Source organism: Fragaria vesca, linkage group LG1 (genome assembly GCF_000184155.1).
Source record: "Fragaria vesca subsp. vesca linkage group LG1, FraVesHawaii_1.0, whole genome shotgun sequence".
In the NCBI taxonomy this organism is placed as follows: Eukaryota; Viridiplantae; Streptophyta; class Magnoliopsida; order Rosales; family Rosaceae; genus Fragaria; species Fragaria vesca.
The window spans coordinates 5,821,482-5,832,168 of NC_020491.1; the positions used below are offsets into that span (position 1 = coordinate 5,821,482).

Below are 10,687 nucleotides of genomic sequence, written 5' to 3' on the forward strand. Positions count from 1 at the left end.
CTGCCGGTGACTGCCGACACCATGCACCAAACGCAGTAGCTGCACAACACTCCCCCAAAAATCTAATTTCTTCAAAACTCCACCAATATCGAATTCAACATAACAACACCAATCAAACTCTCTTCCAAGGCTTCTATCAATAACAAAATACATAATTTGAAAACCCAAAAGCATCATCACCGCCGCCGTGCACAGCAGCACGCACGGCAGTCCTCTACTGCCAAAACCTCACTTTCTCCAAAACACAACCAAATACAATTTCAAGCATATAAACAGGTAGAGCTCGAAGAATAGATCACCTTTGATACCTGAGTCGAACTCGGAGGTCGTCGGAAAACATCGAATCCTCGCCGGAAAAATCCTAGAACTTCTTCTATTCGATTCTCCCTCCTCCGAGCTTCTCTTCAAAAACCAGGAACATGGAAAGGTTCCTGAGATCGAGATGAAGCTATCCATACCAGTGAGAGGCGTCGAAGCTGCCGGAATCGGAGACTTGCCGGCAAACCCAGCCTCTCCTTTTCCACTTCGAATCTCTCACTCCAGACTTCTTATCTGCAAATCAAGGGCATGGGCATGACCACGAGAACGAGAGGAAGCTGCCGCTACCATTCTTTCTCCTCGCCGTCGCCGGAAAACAGAGAACCAGTCGGGTTGACCCGCTGACTTTGTTCGGGTCGAGAATGACCCGGTCTGGGTCTGAACTGGTTTTCCCCCTCCTCTCCTGAACCTTCCTTTCCTCCTTTTAATCTGTTGCTTATGTCGGTTTAACCGACCCCTCTAGAACCTCCCTCTCTCTCTTTTATATATATCCTTTACCGAGATAGTAACTTCCCGTTTTTAGACCATAACTTTCTCATACGAACTTCGATTTGAGCGTGCCACGTGTCTATGAACTCGTATTAATGTCCTCTACGACTTCCATGAAGGAAGTTTTCCCAAATTATCGACTTAACGAAAAGTCAACTTTTGGATCCTTTACGGTCAAACGGTTACAAGAAACAATAATTGAAAATTTATTATAACTTCCTAAATTCACAGAACATAGCTCGTCGCTCTGGAAAATAATCCGGACATAACGGTGAGCTCGTATAAACGTGTACCACAACTTCGGAGTTTTAAATCCACTATTTACCGTTTTCAGAAAAACTCGAAAACGAACTTGAGTAATCACTATTTAAATCTCTAAGCACGAATAAAGAAAAATCTGCGGTAACTCATAACCCCAAACAGTAACCTTTTAGGTAAGAGGTATTACAGTTGATAAGGCCAAGATTGATCTTATTTGTTACTTACCATATCCCACTACTGTGAGGGAGATACGTTCGTTTCTTGGCCATGCAGGTTTTTATCGCAGGTTTATCAATGACTTTTCCAAGATAGCCAGACCTCTAACTCGCCTCCTTCAAAAGGAAGTAGCCTTTGACTTTGACGATGAATGCAAGGAGGCATTTGTGAAGTTGAAGGAATTGTTGACAACAGCACCAGTGATGCTACCCCCAAACTGGGACAAGCCTTTTGAGTTGATGTGTGATGCATTCGATTATGCTGTTGGAGTTGTGCTAGGGCAGCGGAAGGATAAGAAGCCCTATGCCATTTACTATGCCTCAAGAACACTCAATGATGCACAATTGAACTACTCTACCACTGAAAAAGAGCTTCTTGTTGTTGTATTTGCTTTAGATAAATTCTGTTCTTATTTGCTTCAATCTAATGTAATTGTTTATACTGATCATGCAGCATTGAGGTATTTGTTTACAAAGAAAGAGGCAAAGCCAAGGTTTATTCAATGGATATTGTTACTCCAAGAATTCGATATTGAGATTAAAGACAAGAAGGGGAGTGACAACGTGGTTGCTGACCACTTGAGCAGACAATGCATGGATCTATAAAGAGAGGACTAAAGCTTACCATGATAAAATGATCCGTGGAAAATCTTTTGTTGTTGGCCAGAAAGTTTTATTGTTTCATTCTAGACTTAAACTTTTTCCTGGTAAGTTACGTTCTGGATGGATCGGTCCTGTCATAGTTATTTATGTTTTTCCACATAGTGCTGTGCAGATTAAGAGTGAAAAGACCGAAGAAAAATTCAAGGTGAATGGACATCGGTTGAAGCCATACTATGAGGCGTTCCAGGAATACAATGTGGAGGAAGTACCCCTCCAAGAGGCACCATTCACACAGAACTGATGTGTGGTACAATCGTCTAGCTCATGGACGTTAAACGAGGCGCTAATTGGGAGGCAACCCAACTCAGATGTAGCAGAATCGTCAAAGCAGATTTGTTTTCCATTCCTTCTTCTCTTTTACTTTTCTGTTTTTATTTGTTTTCCTTTTCTGTTTGTTTGCTGTGTACTGAATTTCTATTCCATGCTCTGATTCTACACATTATTTTGTGAACATTGAGGACAATGTAGGGTTTAAGTGTGGGGGAAGGATTTACATGTTTATTGTGTCTTATATTGAAAAATGTCAAAAATTAAAAAAATCTCATTTGCTTTTTGAGTCTTTTGTTTTTGAGTCATAGAAGCCCTTAACTGTCAATGATGAGTGTAATTCTCTAAATTATGGATAAAGAATGATCACAAGATTGAGATTATTTCCAACTGATATTCTGTGGTTAATTGAAATGAATAGAAATCATAAGAAATGTAGTGGATGTGGTTTTGAACTCTGGTACAGAAAAGAGCATGCTAAGACAAATTTTGATTCATATGAACCCTAATGTGAGCTTTTGAGCCATTATATGTCCTTCTTTCAGAGTGCTTATTGAAATATTCTGATTCATTTTCTTAGCTATCATTGTTCGAAAACCTCATTATTCTTTCAATTTGATTGATTGCTCACCATAGCTTTTAATGAACTCTAGATGACTAGAACTCACTCTTGTGGACTTTCAAAACTTTTATCATAAAACACTCTGATTTTGGAAAAGATAAATGGAACTTTTTAGGATGATCACCATTGCCAAATAAACTTGTGTCCCTATTTGTGTGCGCTGCACACCCCATAGTTGAACCCCCTTTGAGCCTACATTGAGCCTTTTCTTTCATCACCCATGCAATTTTCACCTTGAGCTTAGTACAGTTATATCTCTACCCTTGTCCTTTGGACCTAGTAGAGCAATTGTGGTGTACTGTATGAAGTGATGATGTGACACAAGTATGGGGGAAATGACTTGTCCTTGTAGAAAAAAAAAAGAAAATGCCGTGAACAAGAAAAAAAAAAAAATAAGGAAAAAGAAAATTCCGGCAAGGAAAAAAAAAAAGAAGGAATTTGGACATTGTCTTTATGTTGTGAATTAGGAGTTGTCATGTAAATGGAAGGCCTAAAATCAAAATAATTGGCCTTTGTTCTGTTTCATTTTGTGTAAGGAGGTGCCGTGACGTTTTGGAGGTCCAAAACACGTTTTGGTCCTTGTTTTGGTGACATAAGGCGTTTGATAATGCTCTGGTAGGTCCTTAGGAATTCTGCAATTCCTACTCTTAAATTCATACCCCTAGCCTAGCCCCATGAACACCTTTTGAAGTTCTTTTTGATCTAAAAGATGAGAAAAATTTGATCTGTGGAGTTTGTTTCAAGAGTTGAGCATATGGTATGATTCATTTGTGTGAGTAATCATATTCTTTCATAAGGTTTATATCTGTTCTATTGTGCGTTTGTTCATATAAATGCAAGCTTTGTTCTAACTTGCATACTTGTTGAGTGATTAAGCCAGAAAATCTGAGTGAAGAATGAGTGCATACCTTGTGAGATTGAATCATTTTTGTCTGAAACATGCTGAGCTTAAATATCACCATTGTTCTATCAAGTCCTATGTGTAACTTGTGATCTGTGCATGGCAATTAGCTTCTGAAATTTCATGGAATGATTCTTGGTTGAGTGCTAATTTTGATACCATGAGAATAGAGATTCTGAGACAATAGTTATGGGCATTAGACTTTGAGTTTTTGTTACTTTGTGATTTTTTCAACTCTGTTTGTTTCTGTGTTACAGTCTGTTTGTTAGTTATGGTTTTGCTATGGGACTAGCAAAAGCTAAGTGTGGGGGAATTTGATATGAGCACAAAGTGTTATGTTTATAATGTGTTTTCTACCCTATTTAGCTATGATATTCTCATAATAATACAATTTCTAACATGTTTTGTGATTGTGAAGGACATGAGAGCATAAATCAAGAAAAGAAGGCCAAATCATGGAAATAACAGAAAAATGCAGAAAAAGCCTTCTTGCAGTCCAAGGAAGGAAGAAGATAGCCCAAAAAAAGGCCCAAGCTGTACAAGGAAGGAGAAAAGTCAAACATGTGCTCCTAAAGAAGAAAGGTCAAACATTTCTCCTACTCCCACATCATTTTTTAGGAGAAGTTCCACCAAGTTTTCCTCTATATAAAGACAGCCTTGGGTACTTCTTAGAGCATCATTCATTCACATTAAAAACCAGAGGGATAAGAGAGCAGCAGCAGCAGCCTCTCCCTTTCTTTTGCCAAGCTTCTTCCTCCTTTGCTAAGCCTTGAAGGACTTCTCCATGAAGGCAATAATGTTGGAGACATGAAGCATTGAAGTCAAGCATCCTTTTGATGTCAACAAGCTTCCTTGGAGACTTGATAAAGTGTAAACATTACCTTTACTTTGTTTTGATTTTCTTTACAAATTTGTAGGTATGTTTCATGTGCTAAACTCAGGAATTGGAAGCATGTTTTGCTTGTTCTTGTATTCAATAGATTCAGAATTTTATAAAACATATTGATGTTTCGTTAATGATTTTCTGGCGATCTGATCTTGTGAGTTTAATGATTGAAAGTTTGCGTTTTTGTTTAAATTAAAGAGATAGAATGCATGCTAACTATTGCCATGATTCATGCTAAGCTTCTTCAAGTAAGTATGTTTCTTTAAGTGGTGGAAACTTGTATTAGTAGTTGAAAACGTAAACTGCAGTAAATGCATGTTACGACTTCTCGGATGTGCGTTGTTGTTCAATCTCAATTCTATAATTCTTAATGATTCATGTTTATTGGGGACAAGTACTCTTCAGTATTGAATGCAGCAATTTACATGAAATAATCTAAGTTCTAAACTTCTCTGTGCTTAGGTGATAAAGTAAGTAGAATTAAAGGAATGCATGTCCTCTTCAGGCGTGTATTCCGAGATTGTTTCTTTTGTTAAGAACTTGCATGATAATGATTGTTGGAATGAAACGTGATCTTGATGTGTGGTAGAATTCGAGTTTATCTCTGTTTGCGATGTTGAATGAATCGATCACTTGTACATATCTTATTTTCTATTTTTAGGAACATAGAACAAACCTTCAAAACCCCCCCTGTTACCTTGTACCATATGTATATTTGTAAATGAATGCTTGTAAATACTTATAGTTACAGACTCTTTAGTGTAACCATGACTGCATGAGTGCCCTTTAAGTCTCCGGATTGATCGAAACCTATTTGCCAATACTACATTCTGATAAAAAAAAGGTTTTTAAATTGTGCGCCCGATAACGAGCACGTCAAGAGTAACCCCACGGCCGGCATGATTCACCGATAGAGACACTCATCGTTAAGACTTGGGTGCCCAGAGTAGGAAGACGGGTGTCCAGACAGAAAACCACTTTCAGATGGAATTCCCGTATTATCCCGAGTCAGAAGCAGGAATCAAACCAAGACATGGATGCTTGATGGAGGTTCCCGGAGATGATCACCGGTAGGTCTCTCTTTTTTTGCTTACCGAGCAGTTGCCGAATGACTGAGAGCAGCGGGTGCCGGTCAGATTTGATTTCAGACCTGGAAGCTTCACCTCACCATGCGTACCAGTTTTAATTGATAGAAGCCGATCGCAGTTCCTCGGTCGATGACGCCAATTTGATCAAGTCTCCTCATGAACTCAGCCAACCAGAAACATGAAGTTGCTTGGCTTGAACTTGGAATCCGTTACCCGGAGACTACACATCCCGGAGACTGAATGCTAGGCAAGTCCCCTCTTTCACATGAACTATTTCTCCGGGCGACCCCTCATCTCGGGCGGATCTACGAATGTTGCCATTAGAGCCATCGGGAGAAGAAGATGACCGAGCAGCGGGAGGGGTGGGTCGTCACCGGCGAAGCTTCGGTGACAAGGCCAACCTACCATGGTGAACTCTTCGGGTCCTGTTGGATCATCTCCGAGCGATGGCTGGAGGCGCAGGGAGAGGAACCATTAGCGATGCATTGGCAATTGGCAGAACACAACTCTCGGACGTTTCTGCTTAATTGGACCCGTTGACATATTTGGGCCAGATGGTTGTTGGACCTGGCCGGGCACTTGCTGGCCCGCTGACTAGCTAGCCCTTTGCTGGGCTTGTGCACCTCCCGTTGGACCTATTGCTCTTATGGACTTGAATAAACTGCCTCCCAAAGGCAGAGCAACGTGACTTTTCGTAATGATTCCCACAGACGGCGCCAAATGTTTCTGCATAATCCCGGGGACTATGTAGAATCACGGTGGAACATACAATCATGTACAAGAGACACAAAGACATATAGTGGTTCACCATGTCATCAGAGGACATGGCTACATCCACTTAAGTTTCCACTATCATAGCCAATATGCCTTTGGTGTTACAAGAACTCTCCAAGATGGAGTGAGTAGGGATCGGGAGAGAGGGAGATTCAGTCAGCCCATCTATCATATGGGAAGCCTTCCTTTTATAGCTAAGGAAGGTTTTTTCTTCTTACATGTTTCCAATGTGGGACAAACTATACATAACTATTATCATGGTGTCTTCTTGTGGAGCTTGGGGGAACATCTTCCCGATGTGGTACCGATGATCTTTCACCATGGCGAGGTAGAATATACATCGTATCTACAAGTTTCATGACTGGTCTATGAGCGGGGAAGGTAGTTCCCAACTACCGACTACATAAAAAAACTAAATTAACGTAAATAAGTCATAAAGAAGAGAACTAAACACAAATCTCAAGCATAAGAGGCTTAAAAATATAGGATAATATGAGCACATCATTCATCAAAGTCTGACTGCTCTCAAGTGGTACGCGGCTTAGACGTAGATGTTAATTGGGTTCCTACGTGCCACAATTGATTTAAAATGTTCCTGGGTTGATGTGCTGCTATAACACCCGGAAGATTTGACGAGCTTAAATTGAGGTCGTTATATAGTTTACTTTTTGACCTTGGTAGTTTTAAGAAGTGCTCGAGAAAAGATTGAGAGAATTTTACAAGGTGAAATCCTTGATTTAAGAGTTCGATTAAATAGTATACGATAAGACGAGTTAGTGGAAATTTTCGGGGAATTATTCAGAGTCTCGAGTTATTTTTATAATTTTTGAAAATATTAAAAATAGTGGCTATACAATCTAAGCTGTGCAAATTAAGGATCGTTTCATCTTAACCGTTGAAAATCCAAGTGGGAGGATGCCTAGAAATAGGCTTATGGATCAGATTGTACAGTTTATTCTGGACTTCTCTCCACCGCCTGTCGACTTCACAATCGCCGATCTGGAAGTTCTCCGTTCGGCACGAATCGACGGCGGTTCCCCGGCGTTTGAATCATCTCGACGTTGCCTTCACCTCTCCGAGCTTGGTTTTGATCGTTAGTGGGTTTTGGAGGAAGGACCGATGCATGGAGCAAAGTCTGCTCCGATGGTTTTGCGGGGTTCCTGACAACTACGGCGGCAATTGAGCTGCCTATGCGACTCTGGCGACCTTCTCGACGACTCTTGCTTTGGATTTCTGTGACGGCTGCGTCTGTGTGAGTGGAAGTTGGGAGCCTGCGTGTAGCAGTCATCGAATCAATTTGTTTAATTCTCCACATCTGGGTAAGTGAGTCCTGAACTCGATTTAGTGTTGGAGAATTTGCAATTTCTGGAGTTATGATGCCACCGTGTGGTGGTGGTGGTTTCCTTGGATAATCAGAGGTTTACTCTGATACTGAAGTTAATTTGAAGTCTGCATGTACTTTATTTCAGATTTTTCGTGAAGTGGTGGACATGGAGAGCAAAGGGAGAATGCGTTCAGTTTTGTGGCTGTGTTCTTCTTGGGTGCATATATCAAGTTTGAGTTGCAACGTTGGTTTAGGTAGTCTCAAGGTGAGATGGATTCTGCCCTATTCTGAGAATTTAACTGTATTGTTTGCCCACTGTGTTGGTATCGATCATATGGGTATTTGGTTGTTGTTTATGTCAAGCTAGAATGATAATGAGGAATTAAGTTGATTAGCTTCTTGTTGGCTAGTTTGTTAAAGGGAAATATATTATGGTTATTCTTTGACACGTGAGGTGAAGAAAGAAAGTAAAATGGGAGGCTACCCTGTTCACTATCATTAAGGAGAGCTCATGGGGTACTACTGTATTCTTTGTTGGGTGCAGAGATCAATTTCGGTGACGAAGTGTTGTTTCCAGAATCAAGGAAGCTTTCAGTTGTTGCCGAGCCTCACTATGAAATGCAGAGATCAAGGCTTAGAGTTGGGCCATGGTGGAATTAATCATTAAGGTGAGTAAGGAATCTGATCTCAGTTGATAATTGGTGCTGTGATTTGGTGGATTTGATTGACCTAGTCTCAGACTTTGAGTATAGCAAGTTTGTCTTCTGTGTTGTAAAAGTGAGCACGTGAGCACCTTAGTTGGTAATTGTTATGAGCTAGAACTCTTATCATAATTGGAAGCAAGTGCACTGTTTGTTAGCAACTAAGTGAGGGTTTTGTGGCAATTAAATTAGACTTTGCAAGCTTGATAATTGTAGTGTTACTAAGGCGGTGGACATGTTGATGAAACTGTGAAAATGGTTTAGAATTGATTATACTGGGAAGTTGAATCATTTAGTGGAATTGGTGTTGATAAGGTGATTAATGAAACTGAATTAAGTTCATGAGTACTACTACGGGTGTCCAGAGTAATTCCATATGTAGCATTACTATGATGTATATTGTAAAACAAATGAGTTCATGTGCTTAAGGCTTGGAAATTGAATGGTATTTTGGTTTCAAGTTAAAGCTTGGAAATGAGAACCAAATGGGTTTTAGATGCAAAGTTGGTCGGATATTTATTTAGCCTTGATGACTTTATAATATATGTGTTCGATGAGTTATTGACAATTATATGTCAGACATTAGGGACTCCAGTTACCCGAGGAGCGAAATGCTCGTGATTCTTAAAGTTCGTAAGGAAAGCCATGGATTCCAGGTAGGGGACCCGGAACTCCTTTGATTAGTGGTTTTTACTTTATAAAATGTTTATGCATATTTGAGATTGCATGATCCGGTTATCCGATAAAAATATGGTAACCGGTGTTAAGAGATATTGATGGCTTGAGAGTGAGACGAGCATAGTGACTACCTTGGGTTCGATCCCCTAAACCTCCGAAGGGGCCTTTATGGACGGAAGAGTGTCTTAGATCCTTATGGAGTGGCACTGCTTCTAGGCCATAGGGCATTTGTGGACACTCTCGTTACACTTACCTGTTGTACACATATATAGTGAGGTAAGTTGGGTAGTGGGTCTAAAAAGGACCGGCCATCAGGTACAGTTTTATGGCGTCGCATTTATTTGATTATAGAAATGTTTTTGAAAGTTTGTCGTTCATTAAATATTTGGATTCAATCTTGTTTTTATACTGGGCCCTATGAAACTATTTCTTTATCTATTTTCAAGAGTTCCTTGAGCAACGAGGACGAAAGCTCACCCCTACAACAGTTTGTGGATGCAGGTACTGTGCATTGGGACGGGATAGTGGCGAGGAGTTGGGTGTGCATATTTATGATTGGTAACTTGGTTTCTATGTTGTCCCCTTTATTTTTATATTTGAGTTTCATGTACCAAATTCTATCTTATTGGTCTTGTTCTGTTCTGCTTCGTAATTTTATTTCTTCAAGTTTATTTATTATTGGTCATTCCGTAAATCAAATTTTAGGTGAAGGGAAAAACCCAATCCTATTATGAGTTTGTGTTATGATACTCTAATTGATAATTTGTATTTCTTTGAGTTCATGATTTCATAATCATTCCTTGTATCAGGTTTTTTTTGGTGAATTAAAGTATTTTGAGAAAAATTTAAGTTTTACACCTCAAAATGTTTTTACGCTTCTGTTGTGTTTTTCTTAAATGTTTTCTTCATTAAATTGCCTTGCGTTTCTCCTTTTGAGACTTGCGGCAATGTGACGTGCTTAAACTAAGAAGGTGCAATTTAGGGCGTTACAACTGCCACCTTAATCTAAATATCAATTGCAAAAAAAAAGACCTAAGTGCGGATTTCTGCGGGTTTAAGGTGGAAAACCTTGGTTCAACAAAGTCTGACTGCTCTCAAGTGGTAAGCGGCTTGGACGCAGATGTTAGTTGGGTTCCTACGTGCCACAATTGATTTAAAATGGTCCTAGTTGGCTTATAATATTCTTGAGTTGGTGGGCTGTCTCCCCCCAATCTAAATACCTATTACCAAGAAAAGAAAATTGACGGTTTTATACTAACGTAGTTGAGTATCGATAGTCACTCTAAAATTTTTAAAAGAGTAATTTTAAATACACACCCTTTACTTAATACATTATTCATCTAGTTTTTCATTTTAATATTATACTAAATACGAATCTCAAACTGCTTAAAATATTCTTAATATCTAAAACTAATAATAATCTGTTATTTAATATAATTATTATATATTTACTGTTCACAACTCTTTTTACGTATTCTTTTTTATTTTCTGTTAGTTTTT

At 39.4% G+C, this 10,687-nt stretch overlaps 1 non-coding gene across 1 annotated transcript; it reads left to right on the top strand.

Moving 5' to 3' along the window:
• Positions 1 to 7,439: 7,439 nt before the first annotated feature.
• LOC101296225 lies at positions 7,440 to 9,149 on the top strand. Its single transcript, XR_183693.1, has 4 exons — positions 7,440 to 7,803; positions 7,954 to 8,073; positions 8,353 to 8,476; positions 9,089 to 9,149. It is a non-coding gene; the product is annotated as an uncharacterized LOC101296225 (transcript).
• Positions 9,150 to 10,687: the final 1,538 nt, after the last annotated feature.